At 42.1% G+C, this 17,536-nt stretch overlaps 1 non-coding gene across 1 annotated transcript; it reads left to right on the top strand.

The window, feature by feature from the left end:
• The first annotated feature begins 3,294 nt into the window (after positions 1-3,294).
• On the top strand, positions 3,295-3,401 carry LOC120253967. The gene has a single exon (XR_005534482.1). It is a non-coding gene; the product is annotated as a small nucleolar RNA R71 (small nucleolar RNA).
• Positions 3,402-17,536: the final 14,135 nt, after the last annotated feature.

The raw sequence follows: 17,536 nt of genomic DNA on the forward strand, positions 1-17,536 counted from the left end.
GTAGATAAAAAGGGCAAGCTTGTTAGCATGCTAAAAAGTCATAAATCGGCTATTGCATGGAAAATTTCCAAAATTAAGGGCATAAATCTGTCATTCTGTACTCATAAAATCTTAATCGAAGATAACTACAAATCTGTCATCCAACCTCAGCGAAGATTAAATCCATACATGAAGGAAGTCATCAAGGCGGAGGTGGTGAAACTCCTGGATACAGGGATCATTTATCCCATATCTGATAGTGCATGGATGAGTCCAACACAAGTGGTTCCGAAAAAAGGGGGATGACAGTTGTGAGAAATGAGAGGAATGGATTAATTCCATCCATGTCAGTGACAGGATGGCGAGTTTGCTTTGATTATAGAAGACTAAATAATGCCACTCGAAAAGATCATTTCCTATTGCCATTTTTTGATCAAATGTTGGAACGATTGGCAGGGCATCAATTTTATTGTTTCCTTCATGGCATGTCGGGATACTTTCAAATCCCTATAGCTCCAGAAGATAAGGAGAAAACCACATTTACTTGCCCTTATGTGACTTTTGCTTATAGAAGAATGCCTTTCGGATTGTGTAATGCACCAGCAACATTCTAGCGCTGCATGACGGCTATTTTTGATGATCTTTTGGAAGACATTATGGAGGTGTTCATGTATGATTTTTCGGCATTTGGGGATTCTTTTGATACATGCTTAAAAAATTTGGAGAGAGTACTAGTGTGATGTGAAGAAACGAACCTAATCCTCAATTGGGAGAAGTGTCACTTTATGGTCCAAGAGGGGCGTGCAATCGCCCCTGTGAGTTGGACCTGTGAATGTCCACGTCTGTGTGGAATTTTCGCACGTGGGGGCGAAACACTTAATGATTCTTCTCGGTTAGACAGAGAAGCCACAGGGGTTTGCATCTGCCCCTGTAGGTCTGGTGCACGGGCGTGGGCATTTTCCACAACCCATGCGGTTGTATTCAGAGACAAAGGAGTATTTTCCCGAGATTACACAGGGGCATGTGTTTGCCCCTGTGGCTCTCTGCCTTGGAGGCGCACGGGCGTGGGTAATTTCCACACGCCCGTGCGGATTAACAAAACGTCAAGAGGCGCGAGTTCTTTTTAAAGTCTCATCATTTTTCTTAATTTTTACACTCCTAATTCATTTGAGAGCACACCTGCACTCTTCCCCGACTTTGTATTACCCATTTGGAGGGATTTTCACTTGGTTTTCTGGCCGAATCAAAGTTTTCAAATTCAACTCATTGGTAAGCCCTAATTCTTGTTTTTCGTCATTAATTCTTGATTTTAATCGATGAAAGTGGTTAATGCTGCTTCGTTTCTACAATTCGAAGGGTATTGCATGCTTAGAACAAAGTAAGAAACAATTAAATGGTGTCTTCTTGGATTTTTGAAGCGCTGCCGTGCGGTTTTCACGCCCTATGGATCCACACGATCTTGTGGAAATTCCACACGACTGTGTCAATTTCTACAGCATTATTCCTTTGACCCAATTTGAATAATTTCTTTTGTAATTCTTGCAAATATGGCACCTAGGACTAAGATCGTGGTCAGTAAATGTCCTATGGAGCAGTTCCCAGAGATAAAACACACTGAGTTCGCTATTCCCGAGCATCAGACTCGTTTTGAGTGTCTGTCAAGATTTCGGTTCCGACAGACTCGATTCCTAGACAAGAGCATATTACGAGACATACAGCAGGGAGGAGAGTTAGCGGATGAGGTAGAGGACTTGGTGTCAGTTGGAGGGTGGAGACGGTTATTAGATATCAGAGAGCCTGCTTTCCGTACACTTACACTCGACATGTTATCCTCATTTGAGTTCGACCGTTCTTATGATAGATTTGATAGCGATGACGCTATATAGTTAAGAGCACTGGGGGATCACTATAGCATGAGTATAACAGAGTTTTTGATCAGATTGGGGTTTTATGAGGTGTCATTGACAGACACTGAGGAGTATACTCAGTTACCGATAGATTATCTGGGCGCCTTGACCTCGCAGAGGGTGTATGGAGTGCTATGCGGTCAGGGCCAGTATGAGCTAGGGGTGTCCAAGGCCACGTGCCTAACTAGACCTGCATATTAATATTTTCATGCCATTATGATCAGGTCGTTGAATGGCCATGGTGCCAGTACCGGCATCCTGAACAGGCAGGAGCTCCTGTATCTTAATTCGATGGTTCAGAGCATACCGATCCATTTGGGACATATCATCGTAGAGTATTTACGACATCAAGGGCAGTACACCAGATTAGCAGTGATCTTCTCGGGTCCCTACATCACGAGATCTGTTATGGGTATAACAAAGGAATATTGATGTGGAGTTGCTTGAATAAACTCAGGAACTTCTTGTATTGTTCATCCGTTTGGTCATTCTTCAATCTAGAGGGATAAGGGATTCTTGGCCTGAAAGATAGGAGTGCCACCTCTTTCTCTTTGCTTGCTCCCTCCTCAACCTCTATGACCTCGGGTGCTTCTACATTGGACTTCTCACTCGGAAGCTTACCCTCAACCTCACAACCACTTCTCAAAGTGATCACCTTCACATGCTCTATAGGATTGGTCTTGTTATTACTCGGCATGCTTCCTTGTGGTCTCTCCAATAGAGACTTCACAATTTGCCCTACTTGATTCTCAATATTGCGCAAAGAAGCGGTATGGTTGCGAAGTGTAGCATCGACAGATTGAAACCTTGTATCCGATGATTGCACAAATCTAGTAAAAGCCTTCTCTAAATCGGCATTTAGGTTTCCAAGCCTAAAACTTGGTTCTCTATATTTGGGGCTTGTTGTTTTTGTAAACCCATTGGTGCCATTACCTTTTGTGGTCCTTGGTTACTCCACGAGAAATTGCGATGATTCTTCCAGCCCGGATTGTAGGTATTGCTATATGAATTCCCTTGGTTCCTCATTGCATTACCCATAAAATCGACTTTCTCCACTAAAGATGCATCACCAATAGAGATCAGGCAATCGGAGGGAGCATGACCTCCACCGCATCTGGTGCAAGTAGTCATGACCGCCACTCTATTAGAAGTTAGAAGGTCTAACATCTTACTCAACGATTCCTCTTGAGCCACCAATGAAGTTACTGCATCTATTTCATGAAGCCTGGCCGCCTTTTTCCTTTCCCGCACATTCCACTGATAACTGTTTATGGCCATGTCTTCTACTAACTATCGGGCTTCTTCCGGGGTTATACTCCCCATTGTAGCTCCTATGGTGGCATCTAGCAATTATCTTGTACTCGGAAATCAACCTATTCTAAAAGTCTGAATAATCATCCATTCAGGGAATCCATGCTGTGGGCATCTCCGCATAAGATCCTTGAAGCGCTTCCATGTCTCAAACAATGACTCTAACTCCATCTGCACAAACGACAATATCTCATTGTGAAGCTTGGCCGATTTCCACGAAGGAAAGTATCTAGCAAGAAAAGCTTCGACTATCTTATTCCAAGTCGTGATGAGGCCTTGGGCAAAGGATGTAGCCACTACTTGGCTCTTTCTTTAATAAAGAATGGGAAAGCCCTCAATCTAATAGCATCATCTGATACACCGTTAATCTTATGCATATCACAAACTTCAAAGAAGTTCTCTATATTGTTGTTTGGATCCTCATCGGCCAAACCATTGAACTGTACTGTTTGCTGAATCATTTAGATGAATGTTGGTTTCAGCTCGAAGTTCGGATCTGTAATCGGTGGTCGCACAATACTCAATTGTGGGCCCAGAACTATGGGTCTAGCATAATCAGAAAGTGTCCTTTGTTGCTCATTCTGTTCTGCCATATTATCTAACCCTTCAACTTCTATTTTAGCTTGATTAGACAGTTCTTGCACTGGTACTTTTCCCTTCTTCTGTGTGTATGTTCAAATTTAGGATCTCCTTCAATCAATATCGAAGGGCTGCCTCAGGTCATAACCTCGAGCTACACCCAAAGAAAGAAAACAAATCAGAACGATGATAGAAAAAGAATATGTGAAATACAATGAATGAATGAATGAATAGCTAAGAAAAAAAGTGCAAAGTATTTCTAAACGCCTACTCCCCGGCAACGGTGCCAAAAACTTAACAACGCCCCTTGCGTATGTCCCGTAAGTGCATGGGTTTGTCGAAGTAATAAATCCCAGATGATTGGGTATCATGTCCACAGAGAGTAGGTAATAAAAACACTTAAATTATTTCTTAACTAAGAGAAAAGTGAATAATAGTTGTGTGATAAGATGTAATGTTACAAATGTAAAAGACACAAGAAAGAGAGCACAAGTAAAAGGAAGATAAGGCAATCGATATAAATGGGGTACCCGGATATTATTCCACCATGGACAATTGTTTCAAGTGCAAAACCCTCTATTATGGTTTCTAACTAATGCATTAATGAGTCATGGAGATCATTCAATATATGGTCCCAAATCTAAGCTCAACCATGCCTAACTCTATACATGTCCTAGAGGAGAAATTGAACAATCTCTCAACCTTGCACTCACATTGAATCGCAACGAGTTCTAGGGATTCCAAGTGATAAATCCTCTTCCAATATGTAGACCTAACCCTTTGGTCTAGGCGGAAGGTCCCTAGTCACAATTAAGCCCTAGGTGCTAAAATCCCTTCAATGTTTCACTCTGTTGCCTATACAACTAAGCCCCAGCGGAAGGTCATCCCTTAGCCCATTCAATCTACTATGACCGCAAAGAACTCGATGAAATGGAGGTAGGATAAATCACACCGGAGGGGAAAGAGGACGCTCTTATACCTCTCGACTCACACTCTCAACCCTTTCCAATCTAACTATGTCTAACTCTCGTGTTATGACACTCACTCACAAGGGTTACCAAGGTGAACTCTTAATCCTAGTGTCACTCTAAGAGAGCGTTCAATCAATCAAGCATTCAAGATTGGAACTCAAACAAAACATCAATTAATGAAAGCATAATAAAAAGGTTTAATAAAACAAATACATCCTAGGGTTCACAAATCCAAGTACCCACTAGGGGGTTTAGCTCTCCATTGAGCTAGTTACAATCAATGAAATCGAATGTAAAAGCAAGTAATCCATAGAAAATCCCCTCGATAGTCGTAATGTTGGTCTTGTGAAGAAGCCTCTACTCGTGCAAGGGTCCCTTTGTCCAGCCTAGGATACACCTCGCTGGATCGGTGCCGACGAAAGCTCTCCCACTAACCTTTTTCCAAGCAGAACGTGATGTCAGAGCCATAGAACGTCTCCCAATCCCTATCCAATACCTCTCGAAACCTTAGCCGCCGCCCTCTCTCAAGTTGGGGAAAAGATGGAGAATAGAATGTCAAATCGGGCTGAAATCGCCTTTAAATAGGGCTAGAATCGGGCATCTACACCATGAGATTCTCCACACGCCCTGCGTGGAATTTTTCACACGGGCGTGGATAATATCCACACTGCCTGTAGATTCTTTTGGAATTCTCTTTTTGGCCTACTGTGAAGCAGACTACCCCAAGAGATTCCTCGCAGCACTCTACAAATGGGCACACATTTACGTCATAGGTCGCTTTGCTTCTTCAACAACGGCTTCATCGGTGAAGATTTTGCTATTAATGCACAAGCAAGGATACTCGAATTTGACTGCCTTTGTGGCCCTCCAAATCATTGTGCTAACTTGAATACAAGAAGGTTGGCACACATTCTCGTATCTTGAACCCGACTTATGTCTTTGCGTTTAATCTTTCTCAAGATTTCATCCAAATGGTGCATTTATGATCGACATTGGCTTCTTTCTCTAACATTTGGCTTCACAACTCTATATGCATGAAAGTAACAAAAATGCACACATATTAGCGCTAAAACCTGATAAAAGTAATGCTTATCATAAGGAAAGAACACTTCGCATTCTTATCACACAAGCACTTATCAATATCGTCTTCTTTTGATCCTTTAGAGCTATAAGAATTTGGAAGTACCCCGACAAACTATCAAGGAAACAATAAAACTGATGCCCTGCCAACTGCTCCAACATCTGATCAATAAACGACAATGAAAAATGGTCATTTAGAGTTGCATTATTTAACCTTCTGTAGTCAATGCAGACGCGCCAGCCCGTAAATGTCTTGGTTGGAATTAGTTCATTCTTTTCATTTCTCACAACCACCATTCATCCCTTAGGATCTTATGAGTGCAAAATGAGGCATTGAAGCCTTTTATATCAGAGATCTTCCAAGCAATAGCAGATTTATGTTTATTTAACATTTTCACATGCTTGTCCTTCTGCTCTGGAGAGAGATTCGAGGCTACAATCAACGGGAGCTTTGAATCTTCCATTAGAAAGGCATATTCCAAATTTCCGGTAAAGTTTTAAGCTCTAATTTGGGTGGTTTCTCAATCGATGGTCGCAATCTTCTTTCCTTCAATCTCTAAATTTCCTCAAAATTATCCGACCATTGTTCAAAATTGTTCTCTACCTCCTCTGCTTGTATATGTGCTTTTGAATGGTCTTCAAAAACAACAACATCCTCTATTTCAAAGATTTCCTACCCTGAAGTTGACACACCCAATGAAAAAAATTCTTGTCTTTGTTCATGATAGAACGAATCAAATTGAGCAAGGACCATCTCCAAACTTTGTTCCAAATGAATTCTCATAGATGCCAATGCAAACTTTTCGAACTGATCTAGCACACTATCCAAGTCATAACTCTGATCCTGAATTCTATCAATATAATCAACAACTGTTGCTTCCATGGGATGGTTAATGGTGAATTGTTCTTCCAAAGAAGAACATGAAGTGGACTGCACCGAAAACAACTGAACTTTCTGTTCTATATTTTCAACCATTCCTGTGATTGTGTTAAATAATTCGGTATGTTGATCATTTTCTCTAAAATCAAAGAAAAAGAACAAATCAGAATGTTGGAAGAATAAGAAGCTATGAAATAGAGTAAATGATGAATAGCTAAATAGCAAAGTGCAAAGTGTCTCCAAAACACCTATTTCCCGGCAATGGCACCAAAAACTTGACAACGCCCTTGTGTGTGACTCGGGTGAGTGGGTTATCGTATCTAAAGGGAATAGTGAATAGAAAAACAATGATTGCTACTTAACTAAGTGAAGATGAAATAATAATAGTGTGGATAAAATCAATGTGAACAAGACTAAAGAAAATAAGAAAAAGAGGCACAATAAAATGAGAGGAAAGGCAATCAATAGAAAGTGTGGCACTTAGCCATTGCTCCCCCTAGGGTTATTGATTCAAGTGAAAGACCAACTATTATGTCTCCTTACTGATGCTTAACGAGTTATGGAAATACTAAAATACACGGTCCCAAACCTAAGGTCAACTTTGACTAACTCTACACTATGCCCCGGTGGAGAAATCACTCAGTCTCAACACCTCACACTATTTATAGTTATAAGAAGCTCTAGGGATTCCAAGTGATAAGCCCTATTCCTATATGTAGATCTAACCCTTTGGTCCAGGTGAAAGACCAATAGTCACAATTAAGCCACAAATACTAAGGATTACTTCAACGCTTCACTCTATTGCTCCCGCAACTAAGCTCCAGTGGAGTTCCTATCTTAGCACTTCACTCTATTGTGACCACAAAAAACTCTAGGAACATGGAGGTAAGATAAATCACACCGAATGGTAAAGGGGATGCTCCGCTACCTCTCGACTCAACCTCTCAACCCTCTCCAATATAGTAATGTCTAACCCTAATGGTGTGTCACTTATCCACAATGGCTACCAAGATGGACTCTCAACCCTAGTGTCAATCTAAGGGAGAAATCATTCAACAAGCATCCAAGATTGGAACTCATTTAAAGACTTCAATTAAGTAAAACATAATAAAAGGTCAATGAAATAATAACATCCTAGGGTTTTGATTAGTGCTTGAGTATACATATTTCTATATATGTTTTACATGCATTGAGCATCATTTTTACCATGGTTTATATCTCATATTGTGTATTTGGTGTTCTTTTATGCATATAGGTTGTGAATGCCTTTAATAGGAAAAAAGAAGCAAAGATAGGCTATAAAGACACCATGTTGGGAGTTCTTGTTCAATTCATGGACCAAGACACGAGAGGAGTTCATGAATGTGGAGAAGTGTGCCAACTTCTAAGAAGATTCAAGTCAATTCACTAGTTGGAAGGGCACAAAGGCAGTCACATCTTCGTGTTCCTTCCCTTTGTGAAGATTGCAAGACCTCTAAAAGATACGTCGATGGAGAAAAGTCTTATAGCATACAACATGGATGTGTGCCTGGCCATGTGGCCTCAAGAGAAGAGTGTTTAGACCACGATTATTGAGATTACTGTAGCAAAATACTGTACCAGAATTACTGATCACGCGCTCGCGTGGAAATTCCTGCAGCCCACGCGGGCGCGTGGAAAATCCACATGGGCGAGTAGGGGCACATGATAGATGTGGTGTAAGGCCTATAAATAGCCGTTTTGCCATATTCTTTCTCATCTTTTGTGCGGCTCTTGAGGGGTGAGACGGCTAGGGTTTGGAGAGAAGGTCTTTGCGGCTTGGGAACCTAGCTTCAGAAAGGGTCCTTCAATACGTCGAAGCTCTCCATCAAGGCCATCAGTTCATATATAAGGGAGTTTATTTTTATGGTTTTAATGTACTTTCATTCATTGATGCTGTGTTTTATATGTTGCTCCATGGAGAACAAAAACCCGAGAGGGTATTTGGGCTTGTGAACCCTAGGATTCTCATCTTGTGTGGATTTGCTTTGTGTTTCAATTTAATCTGAGTTTGATTAAGTTTCATTCTTGATTGTTTAATGCTTGCTTGCCTTATTGGTCTTGTGGTTATATAGTTTGCATGATTTGTTGCCTTGGTCGGAGAGTGATCTCCATTAGGATTATAACCTGAAGATTGAAGAGAGTTGAGAGGGTGAGTCATCATATAGTGAAGTATCCCCTTTCCCCTCCGATTGGTGTATTCTATCTCCATTCCCTAGACTCTATGCAACCATATTTGGTGGGAGGCGTGAGACTGCTCGATTTCTCTACCTGGACATTGTAGGGGGTTAGGATCCTTCGCCGGGTATTAGGGTTGGATCAATCTTTAGGAATCTGTTACACCTTTTTGAATCCCTAGAGTGCTTTGCGTTCATATGTGGTGTGAGGTGTTGAGACTGATCGATTTCTTCACCGGGACCTCGTAGGGGGCTAGTATCAGTGATCTGGAGACAGATTCGATTATATTTAGATTTCTGTGACTTAACTTGCTCATCATAGAAACACTTTGCATATCTGGTACCTAATACCTTAATCCTAGGGGGATCATTGCCCGAATACCCCAATTTTACTGATTAAGATCTTCCTCTATTTTACCCTTGCATATTCGTCTCCGGTATTCATTTCTGCGCACATTAGATCAACACACTATCCCATTATCATTAGGCTAGAGACCAAAGGAGAAGTTAGTACTAGTAATCTTGTTCCCTGTGCATTCGACTACTCGGCTCACCGGGTAATTATTACTTCGACACCCATGCACTTGCGGTTTACACGCATATTCGGACGTGTCAAGTTTACAAGTCCAAGTACCCACTAGGGCGTTTAGCTTTCCATAGAGCAAGATACAATCAATAATGAAATCGAAAGTAAAAACGTGTAATCCATAAGAAAACCCCCTTGGTATTCATGTCGATGGTCTTGTGGAGTAGACTCGTCCTCTCCAATGGTCCTCTTGTCAAGCCTATGGCACACCTCACCGGATCGGTGCCGACGAAAGGTCCCCTAATAACTATCTTTCAAGAGAAAGATGGTGTCAAAGCCATAGATCCATTCCAAAAACATGCCAAAGCCCCTCTAAACCCTAGCCGTAGGCCTCCTAAAGTTGGAGAAAAGATGGAGAGAATGATGAAAGATCGATCCCCAAATCGGTACAAGTTGCTTCTTCATAAAGGGCTGGAATCAGGCATCCACACGGGCATGTGCAATTTCCACATGCCCGCGTGGATTTCTAAAAATCTGATTTTCTGCTGGCTGTGAACAGTAACTACTATATCAAATTGCTACATAAACAGATCGATACTTTTTATTGAGGCAACATAAACGGGCACACATCTATGCCATAGGTCACATCGCTTCTTCAATAAAATGCCATATTGGTGAAGATCTTGCTAACATTACATAAGTTAGAATAGACAAATGTAACTGCCTTTATGCCCCTCTAAACCATGTAATTGCTTGAGCGCATGGAGTTTGGTACACATTCACGTATCTTCGATCACAACTTGTGTCTTCATATTTGTTCACTCCAAGACTTCATCAGCAAAGTACAATCGCAATCTACTTTGGTTTCTTTCTTTCATATTTGGCTTCACAACCATATATGCGTAAAAGAACACAAAAACATATGCATTAGCGATAAAATCTGATAAAAGTAATGCTCATCGTGAGAAAAGAATACTTCGTATTCTTAGTACGGAAACACTTATCATTCTCTTTTTTTTCTTTTTGTACATAAATAAGTCCCTCTCACTTAGAGCTTTGAGGAGTATACATTGGGTTGACTTAAGTGAGTTGACACACACTTACACGATATCTGGTTGTTGTCCCTTTTTGTTCAAGTTTTTAGCTAGATGGCAGTTTTTTCATATTAGTTGCGAAATTTTTCCTTAGTTGTAGAATAAGTCTTTTGCACACTTTTGGTGAACTTAAGGCCAAGCTCTTTCAATTTTCCTTCTTATATGCTTCAATGTTTTATTTTTGCTTGAGGACAAGCAAATGCTTAAGTGTGGGCGAGTTTGATAAGTACTTGTGTATAAGTAATATGAAGTATTCTTTTCTTACATTGAGCATTACTTTTCTTAAATTTTATCACTTATTCATGTGTATACATGTTCTTTTGTGCTTTTGAGGTTGCTGAGATAATTGTGGAAGAAAGGAACCAAAACTAGATTGTGGATGCATTTATTAATGAAATCTTGGAGTGAACAAATGTGAAGACACAAGATGTGCTCAAAGACATTTGAGTTTGTGACCTCCATTTTGGCTTCAGCAAACATACAAATCAGAGGGGGATAAAGGCAGTCATACTCATGTGTTCCGACTTTTGCAATACTAGGAAGATCTTTGTCAATGTGATTTCATTGAAGATCCAATGCGATCTACGGCATGGATGTGTGCCCATTCATGTGGCCTCAATGAAAAGTGTGGATTTGGGAGTATTTTTTGGCGAAGTACTGTAGCAATTACTACAGTAACTCATTTTAGCAAAAAATCACTGTAGCAGTTATTGTTCACAACTCGCAGGAAATAGAATTCTGCAAATTCTAACAGGCGTGTGGAAATTCCACACGCCCGTGTGGATGCCTGATTCAAGCCCCTATAAATGCCGTGATTTCAAACATTTTAGGGGATTCTTTTCCTATCGTTTTCCCATCTTTTCCCCATCTTTGGAGGTGTTGGCTGCTAAGGTTTGGAGAGGCTTTGTGACACGTCCGAATATGCGTATAAACCGCAAGTGCACGGGTGTCGAAGTAATAATTACCCGGTGAGTCGGGTAGTCGAAGGTAGCCCTTTCCCGAGTGGCTTTCACACTTTCGAGGTGGTAGCTCTTTCTACTAAGGGTGGTAGCTTTCACACATCCCATGAGATAGCTCTTTCTCTCATTAGGGCATAACAAGTATCCGACTTATGAGAGTAGCTACATACATCATGAGTGGTAGCTCTTTCCACCCCCTATGTACAAGCAACAAACAATTTCAAAATTTTTTTTTTTTCAATTTTTCTTATTTTTCTGATTTTTCTGATTTTTTTTTTATTTTTATTTTTTTTAAAAACTAGCACACTAAAGTCCCAAACATAATGAACTAGAGTATTCATAGGTCTAATGAGTGAGAAAAGTGCGCAAAGAGCAAACGGACAAAAAATATTCAAGAAAATTGGATGAAAACTAGAGCATGATAAAATCTAATGTTCACAACCTCCAAAAACTAAGAATTAAACTCTTAACCCGAAGGTGAACCTTCATTGGCAACAAGAGCATGCTCATGAAAACACAAGTATAAGTCATGTATAAAGTGAACCCTCCCCCACAATTAAGATGTACATTGCCCTCAATGTACAAATGTAAGCACAATAAAGATAGCATCAATGAAAGCAACAAGTGTGCGGGAATGCAATTAAAACAATACTCCCCTTAATTCCTCATGGACATTTGGTGAAGTCTATCTCAAGGGCGCGTTGTAACGATTGTGAAGTTCACACGACCATGGAATAAAGCACATGATCGTGTCTATGACTAAAACATCAACAACATCACTCTCAAGGCCAACTACACGGAATACAAGGGGTTCAGTAAATCTCAACAAAATAGAAAAGGAAATACGAATGCAAATAAATAACAAAACAAAAGCATAAAGATAACTCTCAGAAGGTGAAACCTTTCTGAGCACAAAAGTCCACAAACTAAAGATAAAACACATAAAAACATAAAATGCAAAAATAAAAAGTCTCATGAGTGTGACGCGTCAAGCGCCGAGCATCCGGAGTCAGTGTCAGTCTCGGGCGCGGATGTCTGATGTAGAGCGGATGAGACCTCCTCGTCGAGAGTCTGCTGAATACGATCAAGTCGCTCCAGAATCCGCACCTGGTTCTCCAAGATGGAAGCAACGGCAGCCTCGAGTCTAGCCAGGTGCTCGTGTACTCGAGAGATAGATGACTCTGGATCAGTGGATGTTGTCGGTGCTGCCTCGGTGATCCTGGGCTCGGCTGCAGATGGTGCTCTCGCGGGCCTCAGCGAGGCTCCCTCGTCGTCCCTCGGGATGACGACTCCACTAGTGCGTATCCACCTGAGCCTGTACGTCTCACAATGCCCATCAAACGGAGAGTAACCAAACCCAATGGTACTGGGCTACTGACTCTCTACTCGACCCTGACCGAGCGGATCAGACCCATCTTGAACATAAGACGAGTGATGTAGGGTCCCGCGAACAATGCTCCCAACCGCAGGTACTCACTCTGATGGTGAAAGTAATCGGCGACCACATATCCTAGGTGGAGAGGGACTCCATGGACCATGGAATGAAGGTACAAAAGATTTGTCCTGCGAAGTGAACCAGTACCATCTCCCCGACCTGTCACTGACTGGCTGAGAACTGCGTGAATGTACCTGTGCGCCGGTCGAGTGAGGCAAGAGGCCTTCGACTGGCCTAGAGAATACTGATGGCCGCCGCATAAATCATGGAAAACCTGGCCCGGAGTGATATCATGAGGGTAATCGGTGAGGAGCTGTGTGTACTCGATAGTATCAGTATAGTCCTGATCGTATAACGCAAGATATATCGAGAACTGGGTAAAAGACATCCCATGCGGCTGACAAAAGGCTCGGAAACAAATGGCATCCTCCGTGTCAAAACAGGTATCAACTGTGTCACGATCGAAGGAAAACGAGGCAAGAACCTTCAAGGTGGTATCTCGTTTGACGGGCTCCTGAATAGCAAGCAATCGGTCCCAACCTCCCACACTAACTAGCTCTTTGACCTCTTCTGCAAGACCAATATCCTCTAGTGCGTCCCAGTTAATAAATTGTGACTGTCCAATCTTGAGATTCTGGAGACGCTCGAACCGTTGCTGATGAACGGGGTCAGGGAATTCTACTGTTGGTGGTGGAGTCGGCTCCCTGTCATGGCGAGTACGTTTCTGAGCCAATCTCTTGGTCCGCGGTGCCATATCTGTTAAGAAAACATGTAAAAACATCAGTTCGGCATGTATACAATGTAAACAGTGCACCGCGCGCCCGAGGGCAGCGAGCCGGAGGGAAAACAGGGCCTCTTGGCCTCTGTCCAGCCCACGCGGGCGCGTGGGCAGGCCACGCGCCCATGTGGGCGCGTGCCTGGCTCAGCCAGATGGCCGCGCGCCCGCGTGGGCGAGCCACGCTGGCGGCGCAGTGCGCTTGCCAAGCCACGCGCCCGCGTGGCCCTGCGAGCTGGCTGGCCAGCCCGCAGCGGGCGCATGGGCAGGGCACGGCGCCCGCGTGGGCGCCCGACTCCGGCGATTTCGCCGGAGTTGGGCTCCTACGCCTCACATAAATCATTCTCAAGCATTCATTAGGTGTCTAACATGATTTCCTATGAAAAATAGCACACAAATACCATGAAAATTCCATGAAAATGACCTTGAAGAACATGGAAAGGGTGGGAGAAAGTGAGAGCTTCCCGGAGCAAATTGGAGAAGAAAAATCGGTGCAAACTCCGGTAAATCACTTCTAATCCCCCAAGGAATTGAAAACAAATGGTTTTATAGATCAAAACTTGAGTTTTATAGGAGTGAAAAAGTGGAAGATGAAAGGGTTCTTTTAAAAATGGAAGATGATGAATAGTGCCCCTTCACATTCTTATAGGCACATGGGGGTGTGGATTTGCCACTCCCCCGCGTGGGTACTGTACACGACCGCGTGGGCTGCAGAATTTCTGCAGACAGTCCACTAATTGCCTAAAACTCTAAATTGACACCAACTTTTCAACATTTAACATTAGAAACACACTAAACCATGTCATACACATGAAAAATAATGCAAATCACTGAAAAATTTCATGAAAACACCAGCAAACAACAAAAATTGATCAAGGCACACACTCATGAAATTATTACTGCAGGAATTAAATTTCAAGTCTAAAAACTAACTAAAAACTTGGGTTGCCTCCCAAGAAGCGCTTTGTTTAACGTCACTAAGCTTGACGTACCTATCCTTACCTCATGGTGGATCATAAAGATGGAAAACCTCTTTATTACATCTTGCACCTCTCCTTCAAAGTAAGGCTTTAACCTATGTCATGCTTTACCTTGAAGGTTCCCTTCTCGGGTGAGTGATTTCGATTGCGCCGTGTTGAAATACTTGAGTGACCTCAAATGGTCCCGACCACCTTGACTTTAGTTTCCCGGAATAACTTCAATCGAGAATTGAAGAGTAACACTCGATCACCTACTTTGAAGTCCTTGTGCGATCTAATGTGCTTGTCATGCCATAAAGCGTATTCTTTCTTTTGTAGATTCGTGCATTTTCATAAGCTCTCAAACGCCATTCATCTAACTCATTCAATTGCAACTTTCTTTGGTCACCAGCCCGGGAAAGGCTGAAATTCATTACTTTAATTGCCCAATATGCCTTGTGCTCAAGTTCTACCCCGGTAGATGGCACGCTTTCCCATAGACTAAGTTATAGGGTGTGGTCCCCACCGGGGTTTTGTATGCTGTCCCGGTATGCCCACAACGTGTCATCTAATCTTCCGACCAATCCTTCCGACTGTGCTCCACCGACTTGGACAAAAATTCTCTTCAACTCTCTATTGGTTACCTCTACCTCGTCCACTTGTTTTGCGGATGATACGGAGTAGCAAGACGATGGTTCACTCCATATCTTTTCAAAATTTTCTCAAGTTGTGCATTGCAAAAGTGAGTCCCTCGATCACTTATGATGATCCTAGGTGTCCCGAAACGAGTGAACAATTTCTTGAGGAATTTGACTACCGTTCTAGCATCATTTGTAGGAGAGCTTGAGCCTCAAACCCACTTAGACACATAGTCCACGGCGACCAAGATATAACGATTCCCATTGGAGCTAGGGAACGGCCCCATAAAGTCGATACCCCACACATCAATAACCTCACAAAACTGCATTGGATTTTTGCGGCATCTCATCACGTTTAGACAAATTCCTCGCTCTTTGGCAACTATCACAACATTGTACAAATTGTCTTGCATCTTCAAATAACGTTGGCTAATAAAAACCAGTCGCCAGGGACCTTTTTCGGCCGTCCCTCCCTGAGCATAATGACCGCCCACGGTCCCGAGTGACAATGAGCTAAAATATCCCATCCTTCTTTTTGTGAGACACATCTTCGCACGATATGGTGCATGCACATCCTGAAAAGATAAGGATCCTCCCAAGAAAAATGCTTCAAGTCTGCAAAGAATTTCTTCCTTTGTTGAAAAGAAAGTCCTCTAGGTAGAACTTTCCTCGATAAATAATTGGCAAAATCGGCGAACCACGGGGTATCAACTTCTGAAATTTCCTGCAGATTATACAAATGCTCCTCAGGAAATGCATCATTAATGTCAGTCTTCCATGACCCTTCTTCTTCTACACCTTCAAGTCGAGAAAGGTGATCTGCGACCACATTTTTCAGCCCCTTTCTTATCCCTAATCTCAACATCAAATTCCTGCGAGTAATAATACCCAACGAATCGGGACTTGGCTCGCATCGATTTGTTCATTAGATAGCGTAGTACTGAATGATCTGTGAAGACAACCACTTGTGAAAGAATGAGGTATGATCCGAATTTGTCAAATGCAAAAAACTACGACAACAATTCCTTCTCCGTAGTTGTGTAGTTCTCTTGGGCACTTGTCAAACTCTTGCTCGCATAATAAATGGGCTGAAAATGTTTATCTTTTCTTTGGCTTAGAACAGCCCCACGGCATGGTCACTAGCATCACACATAAGTTCAAAGGGAAGGTTCCAATCTGGTGAGATAAGGATTGGTGCTTGTACGAGTTTTTCTTTTAAAATGTTGAAGGCAAGCAAACAAGCATCATTAAACTCAAATGGGACATCTTTCTCCAACAACTTGGTCAACTGCTGAGCTATTTTCGAAAAATCTTTGATGAATCGACGATAGAAACCTGCATGGCCCAAGAAACTCCTAATTGCCTTGACATTAGTTGGAGGGGGTAGTTTTTCGATGGTTTCGATTTTTGCCCGATCAACTTCAATTCCTTGGCTAGAAATTTTATGACCAAGAACAATTCCCTCTTGGACCATGAAGTGGCATTTCTCCCAATTCAAAGCCAAATTCGTCTCTTCACACCGCATAAGCACCCTCTCAAGATTTTTCAAGCATGTCTCGAAAGAATTTCCGAATACCGAAAAATCATCCATGAAAACCTCCATTACATCTTCTATCAAGTCGTCAAAAATAGCTGTCATACATCTTTGGAAGGTAGCGGGAGCGTTACAAAGTCCGAATGGCATTCGTCTATAAGCAAAAGTACCAAAAGGACATGTAAAGGTTGTTTTCTCTTGATCCTCGGGGGCAATTGGAATTTGGAAATATCCCGACATACCATCTAGAAAATAATAGAATTTGTGGCCAGCTAATCGTTCTAACATTTGATTAATAAATGGCAATGGAAAGTGATCCTTCCTTGTGGCATCATTCAATCTCCGATAATCAATGCAAACTCGCCACCCCATCACTGTTCTTGTTGGAATTAATTCATTTTGCTCATTTTTAACCACCGTCATGCCACCTTTCTTTGGTACCACTTGTGTTGGGCTCACCCAAGCACTATCCGAAATGGGATAAATAATTCCTGCGTCTAGAAGTTTCAAAACCTCCGCTTTTACCACTTCTTTCATATTCGGGTTTAGTCTTCGTTGAGGTTGAATCACGGTTTTGTAATTATCTTCCATCAAAATCTTGTGAGTGCAAAAGGAAGGATTTATTCCCTTGATATCTCGACATTTTTCCAAGCTATGGCCGCTTTTGTGCAACTTCAACATGGTGACAAGTTTCTCTTTTTGCTCCGTGAAAGA

This window comes from Dioscorea cayenensis, unplaced genomic scaffold (assembly GCF_009730915.1).
Source record: "Dioscorea cayenensis subsp. rotundata cultivar TDr96_F1 unplaced genomic scaffold, TDr96_F1_v2_PseudoChromosome.rev07_lg8_w22 25.fasta BLBR01000269.1, whole genome shotgun sequence".
Classification (NCBI taxonomy): Eukaryota; Viridiplantae; Streptophyta; class Magnoliopsida; order Dioscoreales; family Dioscoreaceae; genus Dioscorea; species Dioscorea cayenensis.